Below are 15,586 nucleotides of genomic sequence, written 5' to 3' on the forward strand. Positions count from 1 at the left end.
ATATAGGCATTATCAGGCTTGGAGCACCAAAGTCTAAATTACCTTGCTTCCAACCCTAGGGCCAATCAGCCTCTCTGAGGACCCAAATGCAAAGATGGTGGCACAGAGGCTTCATGAATAATGACCTCTGCTCAAACAATACTCTCTGGAGTCTTAGTTTTAAAACCTAGTCATTCTGTAGATGATAAATGGAGGTAATAAAAGATGGGGTTGTGTCATGTTTAAATGGGAGATAATCATTCTAGCAGAATTTGGTGTTGAGGGAAAGGCTAGTTGAGGCCAACAGCTGAGTATCAGGTTGAGACCCATTTTTGGATGACAATTTCAGTGAACACTTGCTCCTCTATCATTATTATTATCCCATGAAGTAGATTTTGGAATCAAGGTCCATGTGACAAAAGACAAAAGATGACCTGGGTTTCCACATCCTCTCCCTTTTTAGAACAAGAGATGAACAGGTGCTCTGCACAGTGGGCAGCCCCACCTGCCACTCCTGTTTTGCTCTATCCACCCCACCCCTTACCCAACCATTCTGGTACCAAAATTCCCAAGCTCTTCCAGTTCCTCTGCACCCTGGTATCTCAATTGCTCAGTGTGATTCTAGATATGAGATGTGGTAGATCTAGATATGGTAGGTATCTCCCAGAGATAATGGAGGTTCCAAGACCACAGATTGGACCCCACTAGAGAGAACATTAACACTTCCAGAAACTTCCCACTCAATGACTGCTTCATGGAGCTGTCACCACAAAGGAAGAAAACCCAATATAGAAGTCCCTCTGACAGTAACACAAGACTCAAGTTTGTTCTGTGCAAGACACCACACTAAGAATTCTGCAGACTTCATCTCATCAAAGCCCCCCAGCAAATCCTTATGAGGTCTATATTACCATTACCACCTCCATTTTGCCGGCAAGGAATCTGAAGTGTAGAGAAGGTAAGTGTCTTGTCCAAAGCTAAAGAGCTGATAAAGTCAGAGCTGGGCTCTGAACTCAGGCATCTCGACCCTAAGCGCAGGCTCCTGCCCCCACCCCACAAGGGGCTCTTCCACATCAGCACAGCCAGCAGCGGAAGCCTGGCTGATGACGAGCAAGAGAAGCTGAAGACACTGCCAGGAGGCAGAGAAGTGACGGGTCAACATCCCTGTGGGTGCTGGTGGGAGGGGGAGAAACCTTGCCCTCTGGTCTCCCTATTTCATGGTGAAGCACTGATGCCCAACGCAACTCAAATGGAGGTGTTTGTGGAAGCCGTCCCCCTCCCCACCCCCGACAGGAGACTGTGGTCTATTAGACCACAGGCAACACAAGCAACAAAAACACAGCCAAAGGCTGAGCAGACCCAAACCCTGAGCCCACCCGAGGCAGCAGTCTTTCCAAGCATCTGCCCCCGAGGTGTGGGGCAGGGATGGGGAAGAATGAGTGGGGAGGGGGCTGGGGAGTGGACAAGGAAGTGGGAATGTGCTGTTGGGGTCTTGTGCAGCAGCTGGAGAAACTGCTTGGAGATGGGGAAGGGCACATCCTTTGAACTTGACAGACTTCTCATTAGGGGGCCTGCTTGTTTTCAAATCTCTCCTATATTTTGGTTTCATTTACACATCCTATGAATTTAAGACTATGGAATTCTAACTGAGAATGGGAGCCCAAATCTCTTCTTGGATTTCAAGATGGATTGAGACATGTTTTCAAGGACAAAGGATTCTAAACTCATAAAACTTACCCTGTGGTTCTTGCCCTACGCGTCAAACAGAAAATTGTTATGGTTTGATATCAGATCAGATCAGTCGTTCAGTCGTGTCCGACTCTTTGCGACCCCATGAATCGCAGCACGCCAGGCCTCCCTGTCCATCACCAACTCCCAGAGTTCACTCAGACTCACGTCCATCAAGTCAGTGATGCCATCCAGCCATCTCATCCTCTGTCGACCCCTTCTCCTCCTGCCCCCAATCCCTCCCAGCATCAGAGTCTTTTCCAATGAGTCAACTCTTCACATGAGGTGGCCAAAGTACTGGAGTTTCAGCTTTAGCATCATTCCTTCCAAAGAAATCCCAGGGCTGATCTCCTTCAGAATGGACTGGTTGGAGCTCCTTGCAGTCCAGGGGACTCTCAACAGTCTTCTCCAACACCACAGTTCAAAAGCATCAATTCTTCGGCGCTCAGCCTTCTTCACAGTCCAACTCTCACATCCATACATGACCACTGGAAGAACCATAGCCTTGACTAGACGAACCTTTGTTGGCAAAGTAACGTCTCTGCTTTTGAATGTGCTATCTAGGTTGGTCATAACTTTCCTTCCAAGGAGTAAGCGTCTTTTAATTTCATGGCTGCAGTCACCATCTGTAGTGATTTTGGAGCCCAGAAAAATAAAGTCTGACACTGTTTCCACTGTTTCCCCATCTATTTCCCATGAAGTGATGGGACTGGATGCCATGATCTTCGTTTTCTGAATGTTGAGAGCTTTTAGCCAACTTTTTCACTCTCCACTTTCACTTTCATCAAGAGGCTTTTGAGTTCCTCTTCACTTTCTGCCATAAGGGTGGTGTCATCTGCATATCTGAGGTTATTGATATTTCTCCTGGAAATCTTGATTTCAGTTTGTGTTTCTTCCAGTCTTCACTTGATATATCTATCACTAGTATTAGCTTTCCTTTTTTTTTTTTTTCCTGTTGAGTCACACAGCTTGCAGGATCTTAGTTCCGTGACCAGGGATCAAACCCCAGCCCATAGCAATGAAGGCACCAAGTCCTAACCACTGGAGCACCAGGGAATTTCCCTAGCCTCTCCTTGTTAATAATAACAAGCAGTGTTTACATGCAATCAAGTATTCTAGTGTGATAAAGAAATTTCATTAATTTCTTTGCCTTAGGGGATGACAGACCTTTGCCTCTGAATTATAAAATGTTTAGCCCAACTTCATAAACTATAGGTTACACTACTCCAAATTTCTACCAAACCACTAATACGTGGCTTTGTGAACCCGCAGAAAATGGGTAGCAATGACAGGGGCATTTAAACAATTTTTTCCTTAGGTCTCATTCATTCATTCATTATTTATTGAGCATCTACAACGAAGGATACAAAATGAATGGGATCCAGCCCATTCAAAACATGTTAATTTTTTAACTTCAATGATAACAATAGAACAAATGATTCCCTGACAAGGTCTAATCATACACCTTTCAAAGTGTCAAATATCATACATTTATATCCTATTTAAAATTTAGATTTTTAAATAATTGTAAATAAACCACAAAAGTAAGGACTAGAAAATATTCTCATAATTACATAAGAATTATGAGGAAGTGAAAACCAAGGGGAAAAAGAGCAAATTCTTAAAGGCTGAGCACCCCATGTGCCATTTGGCTGAAGATGTTAGTACAGAAAAGAGGTGAAGAGAGCCATTTGATGCCTATAATGAGCTGAGTTCCATTTCCGGGGCCACCGTAAAAACAGGGCATGTTAATATCCAGCTCAAGAATTCTTTGCAAGGATTGAATGAGAAAATCCATTACATGTCCCATACAATGTCTGGCTCAGCGTAAGAACTCAATAAATGACAGTTATTTAAATTTTACAAACCCATTGCTTTTCTGGAGGGAAAAACTCAGCTGACTGGAAGGTCATAGGGACTCAATATCTTTTCTTATCGTTAAAGTCTTGATTAAAATTAAGTTGCACACAGTTAAAGGGCATGCTCAGCAGCCAAAGGCAAAGGTGAAGATACTGGTGAAGGTCTGAGGGCTTTTAGAAATGCATAAATACACTCTCTAATCAGGGTCCTAACCCTCTATGCAGCCTAGACACAACAGGCACTTAATGACCTCTTCTCTCTTCTGCTTTCTGACTACCATAGTGCCCCTTGCAAATAAGGCATCGTTTTGTTTTCTCTCTTTATCTCCTCTTATGTTTCATGAGTAACATCTCCATCAAGAAACTTTCCACCCTCACTGGGCAGCTCCCACCCACATAAGCGGCCTAGGGTTGCATGTTGTGGGGACCGTTGCATGTTGAATTCCACTGCCTTCACCACACTTCCTCCAAATAACAACCTAGGTTTTACTGTTAGTCTCCCTTCTTTACCGTTCACACCATCTCCCTTGATTCCTTATTTCCCAGCTACTAACTTCATCCTGTATCAACTTTGTTTCTAACTCAGTGATAGACGACACATGCATCAGCTGCCTCAATGCTCTGCAGAGGCTGGACATAGGCTTGTTGGCACAAGCACACCTCCCAAGCCGAATGGCCTCACCAAAGATGGACAGGAGCAGACAAATAAAGGAGAGGGAGAACTTCTGAACAGTCTAATATTTGATTCAGCATTCTCAGTCAATGTGCAAATGAATGGATACTATTTTCTTATTCAAAAGGCTGGGGCTTTTTTTTTTAACTAAATGTTGCAACATTTATTAGGTCCTTATTTGTTTTAGAATTAAGTTCAAAATTGTTGCCTTTGAGGTTTTTTTTGTTTGTTTGTTTCTTAATGTGTTTATCCCTATCTTTCTGAGACATCACTCCTCCTTTGAAACCCACAGACAGGACCCTGAATCACCTGGCAATCCCCTCACCACAAGTGGGAATCCCCTCCCGCACTTAGTCACCTGTACAATCTGAAACAGCTTTCTTTTTCTGATCTATTTCATCATAAATTAAAATGCTGTCCTTGTACAAAACACTTTCATTTCTTTCCACCCTTGCCCTGTCACAGGAAGCTGCTATACGGGCACCATATAATGTTTATGCTCATTTGTTTCTTCATATTACATCCTGCCCTCCTGTGCTCTAGGATGTGAGAGCTACAAAGATATAATCAGAATGAAATTGAATTAGTTTAGATTAGCATCTGTGGCCCCAATTCCTATAAATGATACAGACAAGGCAGTAGCTATAATGCTTGTCTTGTTTCAAGGTAAAAATGAAAAATGACATCTTTGATGGAGAAGGCTCCACGGAGACCCGGGAAGAAATGCAGCCAGTCCCCCTGCTCACAGACAGCTCTCTTCCCCGTCACATGGCTGACAGGTGTGTAATCATGTTCCTTAGTCACAGTTTGTGTTAAAATAACCAATTACCCAGTGAATGTGGGTCGAGCCCTTGTGTGACTGTCGCCACCACTGCAAAGCATCTGAAACACGGGCTTGAAGGAGAGTCTCTGTGCTCCTCCCCAGCCAAGGAAAGATGCTCTGCAAGCCTGGGAAAGAAGATTCTCCTACTCCACAAGGAATCTGCTAAAATGCAGGACATTTCTCTGCTGGTCGCTGCCCTTAGGATTAAAGCTTCCAACAGGGCCACCAGGGATGGTCAGTGGGGATCTCTCAACATCCCTGTCATTTTCTGTCCTCGGCCTTTCCAGAACACATCAGCTTCACCTCTCATAGAGCACACGTTAGCACAAGGGCTGTCTGCTCACCCAAATTTCCACATGGACAAGGCGAAATCTACCATCAGTCTGTCCTTTCCCCTGTGGCGTGTGCATCACCTTCCCCCAGACACCACAGTGGCACAGGACAATGCTAAAACCCAAGGGCCCTGCCATTCCCGCTGTATCCTCCCAGGCAAAGAGTTTTCAATAGATCTCTAGCTCAGGAAAGGTGGGGTGGCAACACAGAGAGACAAGACAGAAGCCATGTATTGTTCCATGTTGTGGGCATGGTTAAGAACAGCAAACCCATCAGCACTCACAAATAATGTAAACCCAAAAATCACACTTTCGATTGGCCCAAAGGTTATCTGTTAACCTGCTGGGGAAAAAACCGGAAAATAACTCACACGAAATCAATGTAGAAAGTTGAGATAATGATTTAGTTACAACAGATTGATTATAATAACACTGTTATTATGCTTCATCAAATATAATAAACCAACTGCTCTGGCTGCAAGGCCTGTGGGTGGAGGAGCCCTACCTCCCAGGCCAGTGGCTGAAGAATTTGAAGGACAGGTGAAAGGCAGTTACTGCCCTGTGGCCTGGCTCCCCAGCTGTGAAGAGGTGCTAGTACTTGTTACCTACATTTGGTTGAATGAGACAGTGGTTATGACCTCCATGTAAAACTAACATGGAGGTCATGTTAAGAAGAGAGTTTGAGTCATGTGTCCACTGACATCTCCCAGCCAGAAATACTATATGCTTTCAAACAAATAAGTTTTCAGAAAAACCAAGGGAGGTGACAACTCAAATTTTAGGCAGCAAATATGAAAGTAAAATACAATGAACCAAAAACTCTCTGAATTGGCTTATTTCAGCTAAAGGAGACAAGGAGATACAAAGAGTTGAGTGAAAAGTACAGTTCTTTTATATCTCTCATCTTTTTTTTTTTTTTTATCATGAAAAGTGTTCCACTGAAAGATTTACCTGTAAAGACCAGACTAATGTTACTTTCCTGTAAAAAGGCTCAATAAGCTATGCTTTGCCTGAGATGAAGAACAATAAACATTTACAGGGAAGAAAAAAAAAATAAAACATCAGCTGGTTTTCCTCTCATGCCATTCCTCTCCATAACTGATGAGTTTTTAACCACGGTCTTATTATCCTCATCAGGACAAATGTTAATTACATCTCTCCTCTCCTACTGGAAGGGCATCCGGGACCCCACACCAACCTTAACAATGGCAGGCACCCCAGACCCAGGCTGAGGGAAGAGGATGAGGTTAGGGGAGCCGTGTCAAGGTGAGTGGAATACAGCGGGACAGAGGAGCTAAAAAGGAAGGGTAAAACTACAGGTGAGTGTTGAAAGCAAGGGTCTTCTTCCAAGCACAGGGTGAGGCCTGGCACCCCATCCATCGGACGGCGGATGGGGTGTCTCTCCTCCACTTATTCATGTGCTCCTGGCAATTCTGGCAGTGGCACCTCGAGTGAAAAGCACACTACTTTGCACATATGGTGGAAAGAATCTTGTGCATCAGTTGAATGCATGCTGTACTACATACACATTCTGTTTTATCTCCGGGCCCAGCCGTGCTGCAAACGCTTGCAAATTGGGAAACCTTCTGTGCAGTAAAAATACGGACAGGAGAAGCTAGACTGTGACTTATAAGATGCGACACTAGCCAAAAAAGCCAAAGTAACTAAAAGTTAAGGCATGTGCTTCACACTCATTGCAACAAAAGGCAGCTTTGCAAGGCGAGGACTCAGAGCCTCATTCCTCTTCATCCTGTGGTTTCAGACCCGAAGATGGGCTTCCCTTCCACACACACAGTGCCCCATGGAGAACCTCTGCCTGGATCCAGAGCTGCTTTCACTCTTGGAATGCTTGAAATTTACATGGAAAAAATGTCAGCGAAATCTCTCAGATTTACCTTGGTAGGGGCTAGTGATGCAATGGCTATTTTTGTCCTCAGTTTTATCCTGAAGTCTTCAGCTGACCATCCTGTCATGAGACGCCACCGCCTTTAGCCAGTCAATGGCTTCATTTACACTTTCTAAGTGTTTCTAAAAATGGAAATCTGATATGGCTCAAGATTCAGGACTCCCTGTTTACTGGGGATGTAAAAGGAGCAAAGTGCTGGATGGTTCTGATTCCTTCTTTACCTCTCTTCCTTTCCTGATCGTCCCCCACCACCAACTGAAGTATGATTTCTTAAGATAACTCTTTTCAAATAAATGGTTCCTAATGAAGGGGATTGATATAAAAATCCATTCTCCCTTTAAATCAGAGGTCTTTCCTTCTTTCCTATTAGCCTTTTATATACATAGGGAAAAGGTGTGAGAGTGTAAAGATTTCTGTAATAAATGAAGTCAGTTTTTATAAGGGTCAATGCATTAAGGTTTCCATTGCACTTTTTCAGCCTGCTGAGAATGGTAATGTGTCCCTGTTTCACAAATGGAAGATACTGAGGTGTAACTGGGTGATCCAACTGAAGGCATGAAAGAATCATAATACGGGGCTCTTGGCAAGACACTGACAGGTTAAGGGATAAAAGGAAAACATCAGAAGGTACCCAAGGTCATGCCCAATACAGTCCCCACTATCTGCTAGCAGCTCCTCCCCATTCAAGGACATCCCTCTCCCTCCCTAAACCTTTTGTTGGTGCAACATCGGAGGTTGTAAAGGAGCAGTAGGCTTAATAACGCTGAGTGTGTTTGTTCCTTTCCTCACTTAATCTGTGTGTAGAATTTGTGACTTCGATTCCATGTTACTCAGAATCTCTCACAAATGTTAGGAGTGACGGAAGTTAACCCCAAACTGGCGGGAAGCCCTGAGTTGCCTGAGGCATGCTTCGGCTTACTTCAGTCAGTTGTTCGTTTTCAATATGGTTTTAGTTTGTCGAGTTGCTAGAAACAATAAAATACATATTTAAAAGATTGTGTTTTATAAGGACTCCACAGGCAACTTCGCCACACTTTCCACTGTTCAGCACTTTGTCCTGCCTTATTCTTCTTTGTTTTGCTCTTGTGGTTGCTTTCTTTCTTCTTCTTTTTTTTTTTAATGACTTGAAATATACAGAAAACAGAAGAAAGTCAATCATTGGAAGTGACTCTTGCCATTTAACTCTAATCTATTAACACAGTGTGTGATGAATTATTACTGATATATTTGAAATTCTTAACAGTCTTCTGAGCAGTATATGTAAACCAAAGGGAAAGAAACATATTACATTTTTGGATAAAACCCCAAGTTCTTAAAATGAACAAGGTCATAAGAGAACCAGCCAGCTGAGTTTAAACATTGCCCTTCTCCACATACACCCACACTAGAGCCAGAAAGGCAGAGGCAAGGGAGATGCTCTGGGCTACTTTCAGAGTATCTCTATAGTTCTCCCCTTCGAACCCCTCAGAGCAAAGGCACACCTTCAACATCACAGCTCACTCCTGGATGACCAACCACTGTCTACACCACATCATTCCTTAGTCAAGAGCTCTGCTGTTTCATATCATCAAAATACCTGCATATGTTACTAAATTCTGGGACTGGACTGCATTTTCACACGTAGTATATTGAAATCATTAATCAAGGCTCCTCTTAGATGAACTTATTCCAGCATTCTGAATTCACTTTATCTCATTGGCTATGGGAATTATGGGAAAGAGACACATAAGATCTGGCCCTTTCACTCAAGGAGTTTTCTGCTTGGTTAAGAAGATTAGACCTAGATATATATTAAAGGGAGGAAAAATGTGACAGATTCTTGCTTAAATACATACATACATGCTTGCCAAGGCCATGGGAGAGAGGTATCTTTTTGGGCTGAGGTGGTGGGGAAGAGATGGGATTTAGTTGAGCCCTGGAAGGAGGCTTTCAATAGGGGTTTTTAGTCAAAGGATCTGCCCATCTTTTCACACCCAAAGAGCAAGACTAAAGAGGAAGAAAGTACACTCTGGATTTTGGATCAGAACCACAAATTTGGTTATACATGATTAAATCTACTTTTACCATCTTCCTCATGTGCTCCCTGCTATTTCTTATCTGCTTCTAGATGGAGTTATATTTTTTTTCCTTCTGTCCTTACTACATAAATAGGGGGAAAAGGCTTTTGATCACCCATGATGTCTAGCAAAGTGCTTGACACAGGTCAACACTCAGTAAATGTTGGGCAGTAAACTTGAGATATCAATCAAGGTGTCAACCCATCACATTCTTTCTAAGAGAGTGTGTACCCTGTTTTGTACCATGTGACCAGTCTTAGCTGAGTGGAGCATGTGACCCAAGGGCAGCCATTAAACAAGGTGCCCGGCAACCCATGAAATGCCCTGTTGCAAAATGATGGAGTGATTCCATCAGATTTTTTCTCTCAGGAACAAAAACTAGAACACAGAGAGAGACTATAACAGGTAAGGATGGGAGCTGAACTGAAAAATCACAATATTGAGAGGAGCTGGAGAGGCCACGATGGAGTTGTGCACACTGAAGTAATGAAGACTAAGAATTGTGGGGAAGCAATGAAGTCTGGTTGATAGAAAAACATGAAGCCAACAGCCAGAGAAACTCAGAGATACCGAGAGAGAGGAGGTGGAGAGAAGCCAAGCCCTAAATCTGCCTCGGTTCTCACTGTTTCCTAGTTCCAATTCCAGCTCCCCTTCCCAAACAGCCTGGCTAAAATAGACAAGAACTTCTATCTTCAGTTTAACTCCACTCTCTTTCAAGCGTACCGAGGCTTGTGTTCTTTCTCTCCGTGGCGGAGAGGGGATGTGGCTACTGCAAACACAAGGGGCCTCCCAGGGTGACCAAACATGAGGATTCTGCAATACCACATATCTCATCACAAACATACATCACCTGTTGGGTCCAATGCAGGGGGCACTGCATTAAACCTTAGGAAAGAGTGAGGATGGTTCTGCTTTTGTTTTGCAGGAGAAAACAGCAGTGTTAACATACACAACGAGTTTGCCCGTTTTCCTTTGTTACCTGAAATCACCACTAAATGCATGGATTAGACAATGCTGTCTGTTTGGTGAAAAGTGGAGTCTAAGTAGATTCTATTTTTTTACAGAAAATCAGCCACTGCTTTTCACCCTTCGAGGCATCTGTCATTTCTAATTTCCGAGAGTGGCAGATGTCAGCTCCCTTAGCAAGGGACAATTTTTAAAATCTGTTTGTACACATAAGCTGACACAACCTGAGCCGAAGCCCACGGGGGACACTACAGGATTATGCTTGAAGCAGCTGGAGAACATGGCTTCTAGCGCCTTCTCCGCCCAGGAGGGGCGGGATGAGGCAGGATGCCTTCCTTTCCCAGTTCCCTTCATTTCCATCTCACATATTTCAGCTTATAGTTTTGGAAGGTACAGAGACTGGTCGATTAATCTGAATACTCAGATTAGGTGCACTTTGATTGTTCAGTCTCTGGCTCTGCACAAATGCCTAGAGATTAGGTGTATAATCTGGTACCTAACAGAATCTCATTTTTGTTTTCTGTTTCTGTTCAGTTAATATTATGCATGCATTTTACTTATCTCTAGACACCTCCAGTTATAGCCAAAGTCCAAGAAAGTGCTAAGGAGTATAGAGTTATTCCCTGAACTCTGCCTCCTCTCCTGGGACTCCACCCACTCCATTCCACACCTACCTGGTTCTATTCTTAACCCAGGAGCCCTGAGAACCTAGAGTAGGCTCAGGTCACCTCCTACTTAGGTGACCATATGGAAACAGAGTCATATTTTGTGCCCCCCTCAATACACATGCACGCGCGCACAGGCACACACACCCTTTTCAGTACTCAAACAATCTGAATCAGGGCCTTTGCACCTGCCTTGTGCTGGATTTGGAGAAACCAGCATGACAAGGCAGGGAATAAGTAGGGAGAACTCTACCATGGTGGAGACTCTGAAGCAACGTGGCCTCCACCACACAGAACCTGCAAGGGTGGCCTTGTGCAGATAGTCTACAGCAAATCAAAACAGAGGCCAGCTCAACAGGGCCTAACAGAGACTCTGGAAGCCATGGACAGCTAGGTCTTATTTCTGATTATCTATATCCCCTCCTTTGTGCCATTAAATATCGCTGAATCCTGAAGAAAAGACTTCTTGAGGTCTCTTGACCCCCCAAATGACAAGGGGACTTCACTTCTTTGTTATAGCAGGATGTGAAATACCACCAGTTGATCCAGCCACAGAATCCAAACTGAAGAAAAAAACACGCACAATCTCAAATTTTGTGTTCCCGCCACCCGAACTTCAGCTTTCAAGAGCCGTCTCCTCTTTCTCTCTTGCCCTCTTTATTTTGATTTGCTGCCCTTCCAGGCAGTGATGCTGTTTTCTTTAGCAGACCAAAAGCAGTTTGTTTCTGAGTTAAATGTCACTTCAATATTTCCCCAAGTGAGATGTTTGAACCAGTTTATGAGTTTCCTAAGCAACCGAGAAATGCTGGAAAAATATTTGGTATCTCAGGTCTGAAAGTTGCCTTAAACTTTGGCTCCCTAAGGCAAATGAAACAGATAGATTGAATACTCCAGTCTCACTGAAGTTTCAAGTTAAAAAAAATAAAGTATCGGCCTGAAAGCTCAGAAGCTCTAAAATCCAGCCTCCTCAACCCGTACCATCAGGTTGATGCCCCCAAACAAGGTTGGCGACCTCCAAACACTGCAAAATTCCAGTGATAGTAAGAGACAATGGCGGTGCAAATCCAGACTGGAGAAGCCACAGTCAACAACTAACGTGTGAGGAGGGAAGGAAGCTTCCCCAGGCAAACACAGAATTCTGTGGGTAAATTCCCGCGAGAGCCCAGATTATGCCCTGAAGGCTGAGATTTGATTAACCTTCTTGTAGCATGTGTAACGACAAATGTTATTGGTCATAAAATTATCCAGCCCTTATTAAAACACAGCTGCAGCTCTGGGCTCACTGACCTCCTAGGGGAGACATTTCCATAAGACAGCGAGAGACTTTTCGGAAGGAGAGCGCCTTCCTAGCGTCGAAACTACAGGAGAGTGTTTTATACTTTAATGAGGAGTTCTTGAGAGAGACCAGGCTCCCTGGTATTAAAAGCTTTAAGAAATAGAAGGACCAGATTACATCCAGTCTGCTACTTGGTGGGCAGCCAGCCTACAGCTCACAATATGGATACATCTTCTCTTTACAGGAACGTGCAGAGGCACATTTGCAGACATACCTATCTTACATCCAAATACCTCAGTTACTGCTGAGGATGTCTTCATTTCTCTTTGTCTTGATAATCAAAAAAAAACCTCAGAATTTGAAGGACACTTAAAAACTCTCTGGTCCAACTATTCATCCAGTTCCATCGCTAAGCAGAACTATCAGAAAATGGGAGAGGTTTGGAAGTGTTCCAGAAAGGCTAGGAAACCCTACGGGACATTATCGAGGGCTAACACAGCCAACAAAATTGATTCCTCCCAAGAGCTGAAGCTAGTTGGCTCTCCATCTCAAGTTGTGGAGGGAGGGGGGGCTTCCCTGTGCTTTCCTGAGCCTCCACATTCATGGAGAGTGTAGCTCTAGGACTCCATCCCAAACCAAAGACCATGGTGAGAAGGGGACCTTCTGCTTTTCTAGGCATATAGGTGAATCCATAAGCAATGCTCTCTTTTGTCTCTGACAAGTTTTTAAACAGCTAGGGATAAAAAAAGAACAATGAAAATGCATATTCTTTTCTGTAGTTTGTTCCTCATAATTCATATCCAATTTCTTTTCTTCCACCTGAGCCACTAAACTCACTTTTACTAATGGGGCTTCCTTTGTGAAATTTAAACCTGCTCCTAGAAATCCTTCCCCCAATACAGAGTATTTCCCCAGTTTAATTTCTCCTAAATCAATAATTTATCTGATGAAAAAAATCAGAACCTGAAAGATTGCAGAGTTGTGTCTCATTAATTTTTTCTCAGTTATGTAAATTTTCCAATGATACGCTTTTTTTCAAATGATGTAAAGCTTTTCTCGTGAAATTATCCTGGACCCATCAAATTGCTACCATCCATGATCTTGTTTTTCTACCTCATGCATACCATGTTCCTATTAATATTTTATCACTTAAAATTTTTTTGTTATGAATTTTTAAAATATCCACAAAAATAAAGATAACAGAATAGTAAATCTCCAAATTCCCATCGCTTAGCTTCAACAATTATCAAATTGTTATTCCACTTGCTTCATCCACTCTTTCTTTTCTCCTTGAAGAAGCATTTAAAATAATTCTGAGTCATTGCATCCTTATGAAAGTGTTAGTCGCTCAACTGTGTCCGACTCTTTGCAACCCCACAGAGTGTAGCCAACAAGACTCCTCTGTCCATATTTCTACAGGCAAGAATACTACAGTGGGTAAGCATTCCTATCTCCAGGAGAACTCCCCCACCCAGGAATCAAACCAGGTCTCTCCTGCATTGCAGGCAGATTATGTACTGTCTGAGCCATCAGCAATATATATTTCATTCTATCAATTTTTGAATAATTTTGATATTATTTTCTTTTCCTTTTTGAGATTTTTTTCAGGTTTGGTATTCATGTAAACCATCACAGAAGGTTTCAGAGGATCTCAATATCTCAATGTACCATATTCACTGTCTCTGCTTTGGAGAGAGGGTAGGCAGGGGGTAGGGGGAAGGCTTGCCATACAAATAAGAAGACCCTATCATGAAATATGAGATTCTGGCCATCAATTTAAATTTTAAGCAAACTGGCATACAAAATTACTTGGGGTAGACAAGTGAATGTGCATAACTATACCACTCAGTAACCATGAGATAAAATATGCTGTTGCCCATATTCTCATCAAGACAACACGGCACGATGCACTGAATGACCTGCCGGTGTTTAAAGACAGCCTTTCTTTAAAATTTCTTTTATTAACCTCTAAAAGGTTTCCTTTTAATCTACCATCATTAAGTGAAATTCAGTATTTAAGAACCAGGGAGCCATTAAGAAGCAAGCGTGTGATGATTTAATAATATTTTAGTTCAAAGAATACATGATTTTAATGATCTCTTTTGAACACCATAGAATCGCAGACCCTGGAAAGAAATAGAAACGTATGACACACCATTCAAGGGATCTATTTCTCTCTGTTGTTCTTACTTCTTTTTAAACTATCAAGCTGTAGTAATTATTCAGTCTAAGCAGCCCCCAGTAAATGAAACAGTCCTTAGACAACTGTCAAGGCTCAGTCTTCCGGAAGCTTTGATTTTAATGAAACTCATTAAGGAAAGAAATTAACAGAAAATATCATAATTTGTCTTGTTTCAGAAAACTAAACAGAAACAAAGGGCTTCCTAACCTGACAAGGAGTCTGACCCACCAAGCTCCTTTGTGCTATTCAGAGCTTCCCACCAGGTAGCTCTGCACAGACACAGGACTAGGTTAGAAAAAGTACCTTCTCCCAGAGGAATGGCCCAGCCCAGCCCAGTGACTTGTCTCCGCCTCATGGAGAAGACCTCCTCAGCCACAGCAGGGTGTTTTTGGAGCCATGCTGTGCAAGCACAGAATATTCAAGGAAATGAAGGTCTATGGAAAATGTAATTCCCATTAAAGGACTCTAGTTGGAGAAATTGTCCACACATCTGGCGGAAAACACTAAGTCCAACTTCCCTCCAACGATGATGAAATTTTAGCTTAGGTTTCTTTCTTTAAAAAAAAAAAAAAAGAAATTATTTTCATGTAAAGCGTATATGAAGTATATATGCTCCCTGCTTTCCCTTGCACAATATCTTCTGGATCAAATGAAGCTGGAATGTTTTAAAGACTGGCAGAAGCATTCACCTAAACTTCTATCTACTAGCTAGGACACTCCCAAGGAAGGTGCTGATGACCCTATAATCTTTAGGCTTGGCACACCCCTGATTTGTAAATGTTTAGATTGCACATGGATTTAATTGGCATCTTGTGCTCATAGGTCAGATAACCCTGGAGACAACTTCCTAGAGCGAAGGCATCGGAAGTGTTTATGAAACTGAAAGCAAGTATATCATTGACAATAGGCCCACTGCAAGCACACATTTCTGAAAAAACAAAAACAAAAACCTGAAAAGACGGTTGGGCTTTCCCAGGGATTTAGACTGTGTGAGCAGAAGACAAGGAGCAGAGCAGAGCACGGACCGTGCGTGGCACTGCTGCCCCCCTGGACAGTGTGCAGCCACCTTCAGCCTGACGCAGGGAGTCAAAGGCAACATCCGGTGGGGCAAGAGACCCAGCCCAGTCACTTACAGGCTGC

At 42.9% G+C, this 15,586-nt stretch overlaps 1 protein-coding gene across 3 annotated transcripts in view; it reads right to left on the reverse strand.

Annotated features, from left to right (window-relative positions):
• SOBP (sine oculis binding protein homolog) overlaps positions 1-15,586 on the reverse strand; it is a 165,962-nt gene that overhangs the window by 79,945 nt on the left and 70,431 nt on the right. The gene's annotated exons all lie outside the window — the stretch shown is intronic.

The sequence above is a fragment of the Bubalus kerabau genome, chromosome 9 (genome assembly GCF_029407905.1).
Source record: "Bubalus kerabau isolate K-KA32 ecotype Philippines breed swamp buffalo chromosome 9, PCC_UOA_SB_1v2, whole genome shotgun sequence".
Taxonomy (NCBI): Eukaryota; Metazoa; Chordata; class Mammalia; order Artiodactyla; family Bovidae; genus Bubalus; species Bubalus kerabau.